Raw genomic sequence first — 19,099 nt, 5'->3', positions numbered from 1 at the left:
TGTATCCTTCAAAACATAGCACAGTTCTTCATATACACTAGGCACTTACAAGGGGATTGAGTGGAATTTAGAAATCATTATGAAATTGGTGACTACCCTCAAAATATTGACTAAACTTGCATGATATTGCTATTTAAGCATTTTAAACCACTCAAATGAATATGACTATACACACAGACACATAGGCCTAAACTATCCCCCAATAAAGTAAAGGAAGAAAATAAATGAAAACATGAAACTGGAGATTTACGCAAGTACACAAGAGAACATTCTATGGAAACCCATACATAGAGAAAAATTAATTAATTAATTTGCAATCTTCGGTAGGAGGTCGCTTACAAATAATAAAAAATGTCTTCATTATGTTTCAGTGCCTTAAGTTTCCAGGAATGATTATAGTGAATTAGCAAAGTAGGAGTAGTTGTGCAATTATTTATAGTGACATACCCACGTAGGTGAACTTGGATAAGTCACGCTCTCTGTCCTGTGCTTCTGTATTTCCAAAGTGACAGTACTAGTTGCCGTCTCTCCCACCTTCTCTGCAAAGATGTTCTGCAAATAAATGAGGTAATGTTTGCGAGATGTTTTTGCAGCTTGGGAAAGAAACCCACTGCACACATCTCAGATGTTATTTCTATTCCATATTCAAACCTGGTGTATTATTGCCTCTGTTTTAAATGGAAATTGCACTGTTTAAGTCCTGGGTTCTGACCAAAATCTGGGTCAACATAAAAGGACAATTATTTTTAATTTTAATTCTGAGGCTCTGTTCAGCTCCCTTGCACGTGTGAGGACCAACTGTAGGAAATAAACAAAGCACATAAATCAGGCTTTCAAAGAGAAAAATCATTCTCCCGAAGGCTTTTTTTTTTTCTTCCCTTTTTTGTTTTTTCCTTTTTTTTTTTTTCAATGAAGAGCGTGAACACTGTATTTCCCCGGCAGAATATTTCGGTCCAAGAAGGAGGATAGTGCAGGCAGTGGGAGCGTGTGTGCGTGTGTGCGCGTGTGTATGTGTGTGTGTGTGTGTGTGTGTGTGTGTGTGTGTGTGTGCTGTGCGTGCGCGCCCGCGGAGAGAGGGGCGGGGGAGGCGGATGAGGAGGATGAGATCATAGTTTCAGGATCCTCAGGAAACCCTGGTACTGGCAGTAGCCAGGCTCTGCTGTGCCCACATGACCCACAACTCTGGCAGCGGACTCGGCACTTCCAACATTATTAAATAATAAGAAAGCGGCTCCTACTCCATGCCCAAACCTCCCCAAAGACCGGTGGACACCTTCGAAGAGTTTGGCGAGTCGGTGACTGGGGCGTCCGTCCATTCCAAGGTGTGTGTGTGTGTATGAGTGCGTGTGTGTATGCAAGGCGTTTTCTCCCTTGACAGCTGGGGAGTGGGGGAGGGCGCGGGCGTGGAGGGGGTCCAAGGGGTGGGCGCGGGGCCCGGCAGCAGCGCGCTGCCCCCCGGCCGCCCCCGGGGGGCCCGCCGAGCCAGCCGCCGAGCGGGAGATGCCCGGTGACGCGCAGCCCCAGCGGCGCAGGGACCGCAGCCGCCCCCGGCGCCGGGGCGCGGGCCGGGGAGGCTCGGCCGCCGCCGGAGCAAGGGCAGGCGCCGCGCACCCGGCAAAGTCAAGAGTGGAAAGCCGGCGGCGAGCGCGGCAGCGGGGAGGGAATCGCCCCAACGCCCACTCGCGGGGTTCCCACCTGTGCGCCCGCGCCGGCCGCCGGCGGCGCCAAGCATGTGCCGGGCGCTGCAGCCGGGACTGCGGCGCGGCGCCTCCCCGGGCGGGCGGCGGGCGGCGCCTCGGGCCCGCGGGGCGGCGGGAGCGGCTGCGGCAGGAGGGCCGGCCCGGGGGCGCGAGGCCGCGCAGGTACATCTCGGCCGCCCGCCAGCCGAGGCCGGGCCGCGCGCCGCGGGTTGAGTTGTTTCTGTGGTCCCCGCTGCCCTCTCGGTGGTCCCCGCGGGCTGAGCAGCTGGGAGGTGGCTTGCTCCCCTCCGTTAGGGATGACACTCACGTGGGGAGCAGGCTGGGGGGCTACTATTGAGCGGGAAATCCGCGCCGGGGTCCTCTCCAGCCGGCGGCGTCGGCGCGTGTTGCAATGCACTGCGGTGCCGGGGCGGCGGGTCGGGTGGGTGTGGGCGCCGGGCGCGGGGAGGGGGGCGCGGCGCGGCTGGGTGGGCGCGGGGCAGGGAGAGGGGAGAGGAGTGACTTCGGCTTCTGGAGCCTGGAGTTTTCCTTTGGACCGAGGGTGGACGCGAGTTTCGTTCTGGTACCGGAATGGGAGGTGGCGAGGTGTCTAAAGACCAACGCCAAAGAAGAGACTAAGGATGCGGGGCTGGGCTCAGTGGTACCAAGGCTGGGACTTGGGAGTAAAACTTTCCTCTTTGGAGAGCTTGAGGTTTGCCTTTGAGAAGGTAAGTGTAGGACTTGAGTGGAGGTGGAGTGGGGAGTCTTGGCTGTACTCTGGCGGTGAAATTCAACGCCATTAGGTTCCTTGTTGCTCTGTTAAAACGGTCTTTTGAGTTATGGTTCTGTTCAAGTTTGCTATTATCTATTATGATCACTTGGGGTTTAAGAAATGCTGTGTTTCCTTTTGAACATATCAGTAACCTATATTGTTGAAGTATGCATACTTATTAATTTCTTTTAAAAAAAGGACTTATTTTGCTTATTGCAAGGATAGAAACTTTATGGAAAAAAACCGTTCTATGAACTTAGCTGTATTCACTCAATTGTAACACTACCATAAGGAGTGGGTAATATGAGGAAATGCGTACACAGAGCGGGGAAGTAATTTACCCAAGGTCGCAGGGCTTTAAATGTTAAAAACCAGTTGAGCTTTCGGTGAACTCTAAACCAACATATATATTTTGTTCATAAAAATGGGACTTCGTTGTACTGTCTTTTTTCTTATATATTTGATATATTGACCACATTTCTATCAAGATGAACGTCATAACTATGTGCTATGTGTTGGGGACAATTAACATTTTCCTAAATTTTAATGCCAATTATGGCAACTATCCTTTGAGCCTTTTCCTTTTGCCAAAACTGACCGTTTCCTACAACAATTATGCTTTAAAGGAGTATTTATCAGCCAGTTACGATTTTCAGCAGGTAAGGTTTATCAGCAAAGTCAATTATTATAAAGCAGGCACCTGAATCTATATATTTGTTTGCACTTAATTTTAAACTTCCTAAGATATTAGTCTGTTACTTTGCTCAAAGCAGGGCCATCATTTCCTTCCAAATCCCATCTTGCAGAATTTTTGAGCAAGTTTAATCATCTTTAATTCAATCACTCTGACAAGAGCTTAGGCAGTTTTAAAAGAAGAATTATGCAATTCTCTTTCAACTCTCAGTGATTAGAAGCAGGCTATATTGCGAGGGTGTTCGTGTATGTCATGCCTTTTCACCAGTTGTATGTACTTTAGACAAAGTTGTATAGCAGTGAAGACTGAAATCACATTTTTTCATTAGTACTAAGCTGAAATACTGTAAATGTCTCCACTTGTTCTAAATGAATCATGATGTGAAGAAAGGTCTCTGGGGTAGAATTATGTCTCATCTGAGTTTATCATGGAGCTCTTATAATATTTGTTTTATTAGACATATATCTCTCTTAGGGCTTCATCTGTTTTTTTTTTTCAAGTAAATTTAATTGCTGTTTCACATAATGAGTTTCGAAAGTATTTTGACATTCATAGATTTCCTTAAGTCTGGTTTTCAGTTTCATTAAATTCAGTATATATATATATCAAATCCACACTAATTCAACATTACGTGTGAAAAAAGAGTAGAATCTAACTGAACTACAGGGAAACATGATCTTTGGATGTGAAAAGAATTATCTTCAGTAGTGAAACTCTTCCACATCCCAGGGTATGGTCCATCTCTATTTGGGGGTGCTAGAGTACAGTGCTGCAGTCAGGAAAGTTGCATTCTATCAGGCACAAACTTTTTTGATATTGAAATTGAACTTCCCACATCTGTTTATATAAAATGTTGATGGTTATCAAGGCATAAATCCTATGGAATGTCCATATATCCTTTCTTAACTGACTCATCTGTTCCAGTTTTCCAGTTTCTGTTACTTATTTTAGAAAAAGCATTCTCTCACTACTTTTATCTCACCTGGGAGATTTGACATGACTTTTTCCTTTCAAGTCCCCTGCCTCTAGTTTTGGGAGAACTGTGTTGTCTCTGCCTCTTGAGAGGCTCTTTGCTGCAGAGTCTGGGCGGAGAACTGGGGTTGCATGGTGAGCAGAAAAATGAGTGTGCCCCGCCAGCCCAGGGGCCAGACTTCAATCCAATTGTCATACACATAAATGGAGTTCTGAAGGCAGGAATGCAGTAAGAATGTGTAATAAAGGATTCTGGACCAGACAGGGAGGTTTGGAACAAGATGCATTAGAAGTCCCCTATCATTGGAAAAGACTCTGATGCTGGGAGGGATTGGGGGCAGGAGGAGAAGGGGACGACAGAGGATGAGATGGCTGGATGGCATCAGGGACTCAATGGACGTGAGTCTGAGTGAACTCCAGGAGTTGGTGATGGACAGGGAGGCCTGGAGTGCTGCGATTCATGGGGTCGCAAAGAGTTGGACACAACTGAGTGACTGAACTAAACTGAATGTATGAGGAGGGGTTTACTAAGATTTATTTTGTAAATTAATTTTTATTTGGTATATAGCTGCTTTACGATGTCGTGTTAGTTTCTACTGTATAGCAGGGTGATTCAGACGTACATAATACATATGTGTGCTCGTGCCCAGCCGTGTCCAACTCTTTGTGACCCCTTGGACTGTAGCCTGCCAGGCTCCTCTGCCCGTCGAATTTTCCAGGCAAGAACACTGGAGTGAGTTGCCATTTCCTTCTCCAACAGATACACGTATCCCCTCCCTTTTGGACTTTCTCCTCATTCAGGTCACCACAGTGGGTTAAGTAGAGTTCCCTGTGCTACATGCGTCCCCGATGTTTTCTGAATTAGAAACCTATGTCTCCCTCTAGTTACCTTTACACATCTCTATTCACCAGTAGTACATCATTTCCCCTCATTATACACCTTTGGTCATAGAGAAGATCACAAAAATCCTTTACACAGTACTTTTTGCAGCCTGTAGAGAGCATGTACTACCCTTACCTGGTTATTACTCTATTTTCGAAGTTTTTTTTTTTTTAAAAAACTCTTAAAATTTAATGAAGGATAACCATTGTCTTTCTTTGCCTTAACGACAACTTTTAATTTTAAAGAAATAGTTGTGTGTGTGTGTGTGTGCTTGTTGTTAAAGTGGCAGGATGTCTCAAAATAGAAATGTAATTGATTCATCACACATCCATAAGATTCCCGGAAGTGTCTGTAGGAAGAAAGAGCCACCAGAGTAAGAGAGGTGAGCTTAAGTGTTGAGTGTGCTGAGGAAATGTGTATTAATAATGTAAAGCAAACATAATAATAACTAAGCTCATTGACTACTGTGTGCCAGACATCTTCTATGGCTCTATATAAAGTAACTCAGGTATTCTTCACAGTAGCCAAATGAGGGCTTCCTGTATTACCATTACCCCCGTTTTACGGAGGAGGAAACTGTGGTATTGAGGAGCACGGTAATCATGGCCACTGTCACACAGGTAGAAACTCTGAATCTAAAATTTAGATTCTTTAGTTCATGCTGTTAACTAGTAACATGTAATATCTGGTTCACAGTTTTATTAATGCATTAAGTCCCCATCATTGTTAAAAATCATAACACCTCCTCAATTGATCGTTTGGTTACTTTTCCTGCAATTAAAACAAGTGGAAAAACTTATAACTTCCCTTATGTCAATGCTTCTTGCTCCATATTTTACATGCAAATTATTTAAAGCAAGGACAGGTATTGATATATAAATGCCTAAAGCCTGGCAACTGCTGGATTATGGGGAATTTCTCATTATATATTGTATATTTTTGAATTCAAAAATAGTAACTCCAGCACCATTTGAAACTGTTGAAATTTCTAATATCACAGATATATACTTTGGCATTTCAAATAATTAGGTAAATATCTTTAACAGTTGGAAGCTCTATGACCTTTAGTAAACTTAAGAATTTAAAGTCATCTGTTTCATCTACCCCCGGTGTTGTTGTTCAGAATGCTGTGTACTGCAAAGGGGATATAAAATATAAAAAACACCTGTTGAATTACCTTGGTAACATTTAAAAGTCCATGTTAATCTTTACACTGGGAACTTATGACATGACTCATAGTTATTTTAACTATTAGTTACTTAAAATATTAGTTATTTTAAAATAAACTTAGTTATTTTAAATATTATCCAAATAATAAAAACACATGGCGCATGTGATTTGTAAGGTAGAGCACTAATGCGTTAGGTGTGCTGATGCATGTGAAGGTTTATGCAGTGTTTGAAGGTGTCAATCAGTGTTATTGCTCCCTGAAAGTACTGGGTCGTATGTAGCTGATACTGGCTTCCCAGGTGGCGCTAGTGGTAAAGAACCCACCTGCCAATGCAGGAGACATAAGAGAGATGAGTTCAGTCCCTGGGTGGGGAAAATTGCCTGGAGGAGGGGATGGTAACCCACTCCAGTATTCTGGTCTGGAGCGTCCCATGGACAGAGGAGCCTAGCGGACTACAGTTCGTAGTGTCACAGAGTCGGACAGGACTGAAGCAAATTAGCATGCACACATGGGCATTTGATATGATTAATGTTACTGTTAACTATGACTCACAAGTAATACTGAGTGCACATATACAAATACTCAACTCTCTTCTTTGAAGTTGTTGGAAACATTCTAAGCAATGTGTACATTTTCTGTAACTCATGGAGAATGTTATACATTATTTCTCTATATGCTCCCCACCATACAAAGCATCCCAGAGTAATTAATAAAATGTTATTCCAATTTATATCATAAGGAAGGAGACACAAAGCTTGATTGTCTGTGTGTGTGTGTGTGTGTGTGTGTGTGTGTGTGTGTGTACTATCAGAGTGGAAGGTACCATCATATACAACAACGAATAATTCATTAACTGTAGTTTACAGTTTGATGCCATAGTGCACTGTCCTATTTCAAAGAGTTTTGTGTGTTTAATGTAAACACAAAATATGTTACTCAGTTATAATAGTTTAGGTTATTCAGTCATAGCAAACAGCTAAAATCTTGGGTACTGAAATGAGCATAGATTTGTTTCTTGCTAATACTTTGTGCCCTGTTGGCCAATAAAAGACTGTTTTACGTCTTCCTCACATGGAAACCCAGGCTCATAAAACCCCTGTCATCTACAGCATCCCCATCATGCATTCATCAAACACATGGAAACATGGTGGGTCACTCACAAATTCTTAAAAAGCTTCTATCAGAAGGAGCACCTGCTACTTCTACTCATATTTTATTGGCCAGAGCAAGTCCTATGACCACTCCTAACTTGGAGATAAAAGAGAAGTGCCATTTTATCAGATACTCAGATGGAAGTAAACTTCACTGTTAGTGAACAGACCTAATTGTTACCAGATGAATGTATCCAGTTCACGTCAATAGTTTTTATCACATAAAGATGACTTATAATTTTATATAACAATTGTGTTTTAGAATTTCAACCTAGAAAGGCAATTCCTGCATTAAACCACCAGCAAAGGAAGTAGAGTCTAAACTTATAAAATTGATGATATCCCTCTTTGTCAGTAGGGGTTGGATTTAGTCAAGGAATGTCAATAAAACTCTGATTTGAATAAATGCAGGAGATAGCCTTTCTGACAATAGGCACAAGTCAAGAACGGTGCCAAGATCTGCAGTGTAGCTGTGTTTTCTGAACAGATTTGATAGTATCAGCGTGATACAGAAAACTGAACAACCATGTGTGTATCTTTTTGTCCCCTGCACCAACATGAACAGAAGTGTTAGATGTGTTATCGTATATTGTTATAAAAAGTAATACAGGTAAACGTATCAATCATACTGTATGATTACTTTACATTGACAAACATAACCTGAAAAGAGAGAATATATCTAATCCCTGTGTTTAATGCTATAAATTTCCTGGAAGCACTGCTATTGTTGAGTCCCATATATTTTGGTATGTTGTGTTTTCATTTTAATTTAGCTCAAGTAGTAGTTTCAAAATTTCTCCTGAGATTTCCTCTTTGATCTGTGGGGTTATTTGAAGGGTGGCATTTACTTTCCAAGTGTTTGGAGATTTCTCTGTCATCTTTCTCTGTTTTTGGTCAGAAAACCTTATTTCTTGTGTTATCTTTCTCCATTTCAGTCAGAGAACACACCGTGTACGATTTCAGGCTTTTAAAATTTGTTTAGGTTTATGTTATGGCCCAGAATGTTGTCTGTCTTGGTTTATGTCCCATGGGCACTCGAAAAGAGTGTGTATTTCACTGTTTTTTGATTGAGTGTTATATAAATGCTCGTTAGATCCTGTTGGTTGATGGTGCTGATAAATTCTTGTTATGTCTTGACTAATTTAATGTCTAGTTGTTTTATTCATTGTTGAAATAATTTGTGAAATTTCCAATTATAATTTTGGATTTGTCTATTTCTCTTTTCACATCTATTAGTTTGACTATACTTTGCAGCTCTCTTGTTTGGTATATATAAATTTAGGATTGCTATATCTTGGTGTATTGATTATTTTATCATAACATGATACTCCTCTTTATATGTGATAATTTTATTTGCTTAAAGTCTACTGAATCTGATATTAATATAGACATTCCTTTTTTTATTTGCTTGATGTTTACATGATTTGTTTTTTTTTTTTACTGTCCTTCTGCTTTCAACCTGCCTGTATCATTATATTGGATCTGAATTCTTTGTTCATACATTACCGGTGGGTTACATATTTTAATTGGTTTTGCAAATCTCTATTTTTTTCATTTGTATATTTACACATTTACATTTTATTAAGACTGTATGTCTGCCATTTTAATTTTTGGATTTTTTCCTCTTTGTTTGTGTTTGTTTTAGTTTCTCTGGGTTTTTTCCTCCCTATCAGTTACTTGAGCATATACTGAATTCCATTTCTATTTATCTATAATGTTTTGAAGTGTATCTATTCATATAGACTTTTAACGAGTACTCTGAGTATTGCATCATAATACATATAATTTATCACTGCCTACCACTGTTGTCATTTTTTCAGTTACAGTGAAGCATAGAAATTTCACCTTTTTTTATGTACCTTTATCCTCTTCCATTAGGCAATGGCACCCCACTCCAGTACTCTTGCCTGGAAAATCCCATGGATGGAGGAGCCTGGAAGGCTGCAGTCCGTGGGGTCGCTAAGAGTCGGACACGACTGAGTGACTTCACTTTCACTTTTCACTTTCATGCATTGGAGAAGGAAATGGCAACCCACTCCAGTGTTCTTGCCTGGAGAATCCCAGGGACGGGGGAGCCTGGTGGGCTGCCGTCTCTGGGGTCGCACAGAGTCGGACACGACTGAAGCGACTTAGCAGCATCCTCTTCCATTAATAGTAAAATTCTCTAAACTATTTCCTCTACATACATCAGAAAGTATTACAACTTTTGTTTCAACTGTCAAACACAGGTCAGAGAGCTCAAGAGGAGCAAGAAAAATTCATGGTTTTTATTGATATTTTCACTTACCATGTTCTTTCTTCTTTCTTGATATTCCAACATTCTTCTTTTATTGCTTTCTTTTTGTTTCTAAAACTCCCTCTAGCCTTTCTTTTAGGGCTGATAGGCCTCCTCTTGACAATATATCTTTGTTTTCCTTCATCTAAGAATGTTTTGTTTTCCCCTTCATTCCTAAAGGATATTTTAACTGGATACAGGATTCTGGGTTGACAGTTCTCTTTTTTAAGCACTCAAAATATTGTGCCACTTCCTTATGGTCTTTCTGTTTCCTAATGAGAAATATTATTTTGTTCTAATTGGTTTTCTCCAATAGGTAAAGTGTGGTTTATCTCTTGTTCTTTTCAAGATTTTTGTTTATTTGTTTTTAGTTTTCATAAATTTGACTATGCTGTATCTTGGTGTGTATTTTTGAGGTTTTCTGTTTGGCATTCAGATTCATGAGTCTAAAGATTTATGTCTTTTGTCACCATCTAAGAAATTTTCATCCGTTATTTCTTTGGGTACTTTTTGATCACTGTCCATTTTCTTTTCTTCTCCCATGTCTCCGAGACTTGAATATTAGATCTCTTGTTACAGAAACACAATGTATCAGTTTCCTATGGCTGCTGTAACAAATTACCAAAAGCATGGTGCTTTACAACACACTTATTCTCTTACAGAGGTAGAGACTGGAAGTCAGAAGTCAGCTTCACTGGGCTAAAGTCAAGATGATGGGAGGACTAGTTCCTTCTGACAGCTCCTGGAGACAGTACCTTTCTTTTGCATTTTCTAGCTTCTGGGGGCTAACAGTATTCTGTGACTCACAGTCCCTTTTTTGAATCACTCCAATCTCTTGCTTCTCTAATCACATCTTCTACTACATTTTCTATGGTCAAATCTTTTTGCCTCCCTCTTTTAAGGATACTGTGATTACATTCAGGTCCCGCCTGGATAGTCCATGATAGTCTCCCTGTCTCAAGATCTTTAATTTTCATCATATCTACAAAATCCCTTTTGCTATGTAAGGTTACATTGACAACTTCCAGGGATTAAGGCCCACCTGAGTATCTCTGGGATCCTACCATACATGGGTTTCTGAGGCTTTGTTGTTGGTTTTGGTTTGTTTTCTCTATTGTTTAGACTGGGTAATTCCAGTTGTTCTGTCATACAGCTAACAGATTCTTTCCTCTGTCACTTTCATTATGTTATTGAGCCCACCCATTAAATTTTATATTTGGTTATTGATTTTTTCTTCAGTTCTAAAATTTCCATTTAGTTCTTTCTTGTATGTTCTATATTTCAGCTGACACTTTCTACTTTTTCATTTGTTCATAATTTCTCACTGAAGTATTTTTTTTAAATATTTTAAAAGCTTTGCTGCTTTAAAAACTTTGTCAGATAATTCTAACATTTCTTTCATCTAATTATGGGAATCCATCATTATCTTTTTATATTCAGTTTATGTAATTGATTTATGTCCTTGATTCTTGGTTTGATGAATGATTTTCAACTGAAATCTGGCCATTTTCTTATTAAAAGACTCTGGATCTTATTTATGCCTTCTGTTTTAGCTAGCTTCCAACAACATCACCCCAGTGGGTGAAATGAGAATGGTGCCACCTCTTCACTGCCAGTGGGTGTAGAAGCGAAGGCTTCTTTACCCAGTCTCCCTTGTCATGTGATATGGAGGGGGCTCCGTATTACTGTGGGGAGAGAATGAATTCAGGTTCCTCACTAGGTCTTCGCTGATACCTCCCTTTCTGTTTCCCATGTGGCCTCCCCTGGCAACATGCAGACAGGGAGGTGGTTACTGCTGGGCCATGATGATAGTCCTTACTCTCCAGTAGCCTCCCATGATACCACCCATCCCCGTATGGTCTCCATTGATAACCTAATGGAGGTGGGTGATGGGAATCTCATTCATTACCACCCAGTTGATAGGAATGAAAGTCCCAACTCCCTACTTGGTCTTTTGTGACATCACCTTGATGGAGCTAAGGGAGTTGGGATATGCTGTTTCAGCCTGGTGAGGGTGACAGTCTAGGCTCCCTACTTGGCCATTATTGGTATGGATGTGGTGGGGCCACATTTTTTTTTTTTTTTCAGCCTCATATAGCTAGAAGAGAGCAATTACTCATTATAAAAGTTTATTTTTTTTATTTGTTTTGCTTTGTTGCTCCTTTCTTGGTCCTTTGGCTGAAAGAGCATGCTTTTGGTGGCCTGCCATTTTTTATCTGTGCCTTTTGGCATATCTGAGTTTCTGGTTTTTTATATCCTTGTCTGGTATATATGGAGCAATGCAAAAATCCAGGGAACTCACCACCGTGTCATTCCTTGGGCCCTGAGTTCCCCTACCTGGGTTTGCCTTCTCTCTAACTTTCAGAGTCTTTGTATGTTTACTGTATGTGCAGTGTCCAGGGTTGAGGGTTGTATCTGGTGAAAGGAAGAGGGAAAAGTACTTCTGCTCCATCTTCACAGATGTCTACTCCACATTTTTTATGCAAGGGTAAATTGAAAAATATCCCTCAACATTGATTCTCAGAGGATGAAGCTCAGGGGATTACTACTGGTCTGTTTCTGAATAATAACCACTTTACAGATCAGCAGGATGACAGAGTACTTGGACAGGGATGCAAATAGGATTACAGAACATTCCATCAGCGCTAAGGTTCAGGGATCACATGGAGGTCCTCTTACTCCTCCAAACCACAGCTTTCTCCTCTCCTGGGAAACCATGACTGCAGGGCGTAGCAAGGTTGGAAACTTTCCCCAATCTCATAGGCTGTCTTTTCTGGCAGGATTCTGGAACTATACCATCCAAGCCCTTCCTAAATTCTCACAAAGTGTTCTTCATTCCCAGGAACATTATCCATCTGAAATGCAGTTTTCAACCAGAAAGCATGTGGTAAAATGTGGCTTGCTGCTAAGTCGCTTCAGTCATGTCCGACTCTGTGTGACCCCAGAGATGGCAGCCCACCAGGCTCCCCCGTCCCTGGGATTCTCCAGGCAAGAACACTGGAGTGGGTTGCCATTTCCTTCTCCAATGCATGAAAGTGAAAAAGTGAAAGTGAAGTCGATCAGTCATGTCCGACTCCTAGCGACCCCATGGACTGCAGCCTACCAGACTCCTCCATCCATGGGATTTTCCAGGCAAGAGTACTGGAGTGGGGTGCCATTGCCTTAGGAAGAAAACAGAGAGCCCCAAAATCCACATTTAAACTCTTTAAGCACCTCCCAGCGAGCACTCATGTTAATTTCATTTGATATAAAATTATACATTAGAAATAAGTGTATGGATTTTGTCAAGTTGTTTGAACAATACTCAGGAGATTAAGTACAAGAGATGGGGCTATGAATTTTCTGCTTGAAACCAATATTCTGAGGAAGAATAGTTGGTGGGGAGGTGATTACAAAGAACTGTGTAGGGAAATTCTCCCTAGAGACAAATCGAGTTAATGACGTTGTATTTAACCCTGAAGTTCTCACAGTAGTAGTGCAGTGGTTCTCAAACAGCATCCTCTAGCAGCATCTGTACAACCTGGGAACTCTGTGAATGCAGATTTCTCAGCATTTTCTTGCAACAAGCCCTCCAGGTGCTTTCTGATGCCTCTACACCTGGAAACCGAGTACTAGAGCAGCCTCTCCAACCATTGAAGACAACATTAAAGGTATGCTTTTCATGATTCTGTATTTGTTTGCTTGTTTGTTTTGGCTGCGCTGGGTCGTCACTGCTGTCCTCGGCCTTTCTTGAGTTGTGGGGAGTGGTGACCCTTCTTTGCAGTGCACGGGTTTCTCATTGTGATGGTTTCTTTTGTTGCCAGCACGGGCCCTAGGCCCACAGGTTTCAGTAGTTGTAGCATACAGACTTATACTACTCTGCGGTTACTCTGTAGCCTGAGGTTACTCTGAATCCTCCTGGACCAGGGATCAAACCCATATCCCTTGCATTGGCAGATGGATTCTTAACCACTGGACCACCAGGGAAATACCTTTTTCATGATTCTTGACTCATCCATTTAGGTTTTTAGAAAATCTATTTAGCATGTCTAACATTCAGCATTGGAGAAGGCAGTGGCACCCCACTCCAGTACTCTTGCCTGGAAAATCCCATGGATGGAGGAGCCTGGTAGCCTGCAGTCCATGGGGTCGAAAAGAGTCGGACACGACTGAGCGACTTCACTTTCACTTTTCACTTTCCTGCATTGGAGAAGGAAATGGCAACCCACTCCAGTGTTCTTGCCTGGAGAATCCCAGGGACGGGGGAGCCTGGTGGGCTGCCATCTATGGGGTCGCACAGAGTCGGACACGACTGAAGCGACTTAGCAGCAGCAGCAGCGGCAACATTCAGCATGTTTTAAGTATACCTATTTTTTTTTCAAGGAAATATCATAAAGAAATTAAACATTTATCACCCCAAAGGGTCTCTTTCGTTGAAGATGTCTCAGTGATTTGCACAATTGTTTTGTATCCTTAACCCAAACAGTCATGACTGCTGCATGTCTCATTCTGTGATGGAAACTGAAAAACGCAGCCACGCCTACACTTCCGTGCCTCAGTTCTGCGTAGCTGCTGAGTCTCACTTTAATGGGTTTTTCTGGTGTCTTCATGACGTTTTCTGGGGCCGACACAGGCATGAGGATATTTGGAGGCGAGGGTGGGGGTGCCTCTGCATCCCTTGAAGAAGATTCATTTTGGGAGATCTTGTCACACAATATTGTTAGAGACAGACACATATGCAGATGTCCGGATTCATCATTGTCGTTACCACATCAGCTCCACTATGGGGGATTCACTGTCTATTGCAGGCTGGCATTTTTCTCTAGGGTCATATGAGATTAAAGGTAATCTTGGCTCCAAGGTTGTCTGTAGGAAAGAAAAGCTACATTTCTGAATAAAGAGTTTATATTTGGGGTGCAGTTACAAACCCCAGGATGGAGTAAGACAAAATCAATTAAGAAGTAAATGGTTAAAAGATGAAAAAATATATTTTCTGATGGTAATAAAATACAGATAGATTCCCCGGTGGCTCAAATGGCAAAGAATCTGCCTGCCATGCAGACCACCTGGGTTTGGTCCCTGGGTCGGGAAGATTCCCTGGAGAATCCCCACTCCAGTATTCTTGCCTGGGAAATCCCCATAGACGAAAGAGCCTGGTGGACTACAGTCCATGGAGTTGCAAAGAGTTGGATACAACTGAGCGACTAACACACTATGGCATATAGTCCTAAATACGGTTCAGTTTCATTTTAAAGATGGTGTTTTATATTAGTTCACGCTTTCAATTAGCAATTCACTAAACATAGAGACCATAATAGATTTGAGTTTACTTAGTACCCATGTGGAGAAGGCAATGGCACCCCACTCCAGTACTCTTGCCTGAAAATCCCATGGACAGAGGAGCCTGGTAGGCTGCAGTCCATGGGGTCGTGAAGAGTCGGACACGACTGAGCGACTTCCCTTTCACTTTTCACTTTCATGCATTGGAGAAGGAAATGGCAACCCACTCCAGTGTTCTTGCCTGGAGAATCCCAGGGACGGGGGAGCCTGGTGGGCTGCCGTCTCTGGGGTCGCACAGAGTCGGACACGACTGAAGCGACTTAGCAGCAGCAGTAGCAGTACCCATGACTTTGGGTGACTAATATTTTAGATTTTTGATCATCACATTTTACTATATGTGATTTTTAAATATATTTTTTGGTTTCTATAAATCATAAATTTCAGTTCCGCATACCTTTTATTCCACACACTTTTTTAAAGGGATCTTTTTTTTTTTTTTCTTTTGATAAATAAATCAGGGGGATGGGTCGAGAACAGTTTATCTGTTTTCGATTTAAAATGACTCATTCTGGGTACTTCCCTGGTGATCTTCCAGTTAAGATTTTGTGCTTCCACTGCCAGGTGTATGGGTTCTATCCCTGGTCAGGGAGCTAAGATTCTGCAGGCTGCATGGCCCTGCCAAAAAAAAAAAAAATTAATGGCACACATTCTGGGTCCGGAAAAATATTCTTCTCTTATCCTTTCAACATTCCCCACTGCCAGTTGTACTGTGTTTTTTCATTCCTTCTGTTCCCTTTGTGCCTTCATGCTAATTATATTTTTCATTTACTCATCCTGCTTGGGCGTTTAAATGGCTGTGCCTTGACATTGTTTTGGGGAGAAGACTTTTCCAAACCTTCATTATACAGTGTTTGTTCAATAAGACCATTTGGGCAGGTTGGAGGAGCCACTCCTTAGAAAACATGTTTTGAAAGGGTGGAGCAGATGTTTTCTCTCACACACTCATCCTTTATAAATAAAGGCCCCTAGCCCTGGTGGTACTAGTCAGATGTGTTCTTTCTCAGAGGAATCACTTGGTTGGCATTTTTAAATGTGGTGATTTAATCATCACCAGAATGCTTAGGTAAGGCTTAAATATGAAGACAAATAGTTCTTCCACAATAAACGGGGACAAGGAGAGGGGGATTCAAGAAGGGAAGTGTCTTCTGCGGGCAGTCGTCCAGATTTTCCCACACGGTGTTAGCTTCTATTTATATACACAAAATGTGCCAGGTGATTTTTTTTTTTTCCACATGCAGATAAATTCTGACTCTTCCTTTTAACCTAAACACTGCCCAAGTAATGTTTACCATGAGATTGCATTCAAAATAATATTTCTGCTAATGCTGCTAAACAGCTTTTAGGAAGTGATATATGAGTCAGGTTGATGTTGAATCTTTGATCAAACTATGAATCAGATTTTCAAAACCGGAAAGCCTTTCAAAGCATCTGACTGCTCTTTTTTGTTTTCCTCAATGTCAGTGTGGTCTGTTTGTGCATTTTTTCATTTTCTTTTTTTGATTTTCTTTTCCTTTTTCTCTCCCCTTTATTGGCTAAAGAATTCTTTTTCCTCTTATGACTTATTTTTCCAGGAGCATGTGACATAACAGCTATAAATTAAATGTTCTAATGTTGTAAATACCTCTAATATTGTAAACATGAGATTGAGAGTTGGTTCATATTTTTACAGTTTGCATTCTTGAAATGACAAAAAAGATAAACATCAATCTGCTCTGGAGTGGTTACAAAGGCGAAATAATCCATTTTACCCAGCCACCATCGTCTAAGGGGAAAAAATATAGCCCTATGATTTCACTTGGTTGAGCATGTGGAATATTTTTTGGTTCTGATTTTAGGGTCAAGTTGGTGATTAAGGGAGGGGAGAAGGTGACAGATATCAGTGCTTCATTTCTTTCTTAGTCTTCATCCTTTTGTCTGCTTTGAGCAGAGGCTAATCTGTGTCAGTTACCTTTGTTTTCTCCTACCTGTTTGTCTGCTGTCTCCATCATTTTGTTTGCTTATTTTGTTTTGCTTTTCTGTTCTCTTCCCCAACTCCATACTCCAGCTCCCATCTAGCTGAGCTGAAAGACCAGCAGGGAGACTCATCAGTTATGAAACTAGAAACCTGTGAGTCCCTGGCTTGTGCTTCTCCAAGCCCTCACCAAACCCGTGGCAAGACCATGATTTTTAGTTTTTCTTCCTCCCTGGTTCATCAGCCATTCCACATTATTCACTTGGATTCAGTATTTTAGAATATTCTGTGTTAGAACTCACCTTTGTCATAATTAGTATTCACTATACCTTCTAGGGTCTTCCCTGGTGACTCAGTGGTAAAAAAAAAAACTCGCTTTCAATGCAGGAGGTGATCCCCTGGAGAAGGAAATGGCAACCCGTTAGAGTATTCTTGCCTGGAAAATCTCATGGACAGAAGAGCCTGGTGGACCATGGTCCATGGGGTCGCAAAGAGTCTGACATGACTTAGTGACTAAACAACAACATATTTTCTATGTGTCTTTCTAGCTCAGTGGAGTTATGAAATGAGCCATTCCTTTTTTAATCAGTCTCAAAATATGTTTCAAGGACCACCTGTATCAGAATCATCTGAGGTGTTTATTAAAGCTATGGGTGAACGTGAGAGTGTTAATAACTCAGTCAAATTTGAATCTTTGCAACCCCATGGACTGTAGCCTGCCAGGCTCCTCTGTCCATGCAACTCTCCAAGCAAGAATAATGGAGTGGGTTGCCATTACCTTCTCCAGGGTATCTTCCCAACCCTGGGATCGAACCCAGGTCTCCTGCATTGCAAGCAGATGATTTACCCATTACCTTCTCCAGGGTATCTTCCCAACCCTGGGATCGAACTCCAGGTCTCCTGCATTGCAAGCAGATGATTTACCACTGAGCCACCAGGGAAGCCCCTGAACCCTATCTTACATCTACTGAAAAAGAATCTCTCTTTCTGATTTTAGGATTTTGAGGCTGACACTAATTATAGGAATTAGTCCAGATCTGTGCTTACAACCCAGGGTACCATTTTATTTATTTTTTCAACTTAATTTTTATTGGAGTATAGTTGCTTTACAATATTGTATCAGTTTCTGTTGTACAGCAAAGTGAATCAGCTTTACATATACATATATTCCCCTTTTTTGGATCTCCTTCCCATTTAGGTCACCACAGAGCACTGATTAGGGTTCCCTGAGCTGTACAGTAGTTTCTCATCAGTTATCTAGTTTACACATAGTATCAATAGTGTATATATGTCAATCCCAATCTCCCAATTCATCTCCCTCTTTCCCCCTTGGTCTTCCTCTGTGTCTCTGTTTTGTAAATAAAATCATTTGGTAGCTCAGTGGTAAAGAATGCAAGAGACACGGGTTTGATCCCTGAGTATGGAGGATCCCGTGGAGAAGGAACGACAACCCATGCTAGTACTCTTGCCTGGGAAATCCCATGGACAGAGGAGCCTGGCGGGTGAAAGTCCATGGGGCTGCAGAAGAGTCAGACATGACTTAGTAACTAAACAAGCCGAACAACATACCATTTTTCTAGATTCCACATATATGCATTAATATACGGTATTTCTTTTTCTGACTTACTTCACTCTGTATTACAGTCTCTAGGTCCATCCACATCTCTCCAAAAAATCAGAATACATGGATCCATCTCCAGGTTGTAATTTAAACAACCTGGTATGATTGTAACATGCACCCTCTGTTATCAACCAGCAAATGAGCTATAGAAGTTGGAAGGAAAGACAGAGGTTGGTGTTGATACAGAAGCATTACTTCAGTGTATTCATCACAGACCAGAGACTGACCCTCATTTATAAATTCAGAAACCAGATCTTTTTCTCAAGGGCATAGTCATATTAACTAAGCTTACAGAGACTGAGCTATAAATAAGGATGCCATTTTTAGAGTTATCATTGTCACTAGGATCAGAATGACCAGGGCATTCTTGCCCTATAGGCAAGACTCTCCATGGGAAGAAAAATTGTCAGAAGTTTGCTCCTGGAATCTGGAGGCAGAGAAAGGGAAATGAGTTGAATCAAAGGAGTGAAAACACTGAAGAATGATGAGGTGTCAGGAACTCCCCTAAACGTTTCACATGCGTGATTTCATTTACACCCTCTCAACAGTCCTTTGTGATGGTATTATTGGCTCTGTTTTCTGTATGAGAAAGAGTAGGAAAAGAGAGGCTA

At 41.6% G+C, this 19,099-nt stretch overlaps 1 protein-coding gene across 1 annotated transcript in view; it reads left to right on the top strand.

The window, feature by feature from the left end:
- The first annotated feature begins 1,134 nt into the window (after positions 1-1,134).
- DTNA (dystrobrevin alpha) overlaps positions 1,135-19,099 on the top strand; it is a 451,246-nt gene continuing 433,281 nt past the window's right edge. Inside the window, exon 1 of the mRNA XM_070778753.1 lies at positions 1,135-1,322. The gene's annotated coding sequence lies outside the window, so the exon portion shown is untranslated. The remainder of the gene's footprint in view (positions 1,323-19,099) is intronic.

This window comes from Bos indicus, chromosome 24 (assembly GCF_029378745.1).
Source record: "Bos indicus isolate NIAB-ARS_2022 breed Sahiwal x Tharparkar chromosome 24, NIAB-ARS_B.indTharparkar_mat_pri_1.0, whole genome shotgun sequence".
Classification (NCBI taxonomy): Eukaryota; Metazoa; Chordata; class Mammalia; order Artiodactyla; family Bovidae; genus Bos; species Bos indicus.
This window is presented reverse-complemented; position numbering and strand designations above follow the sequence as displayed.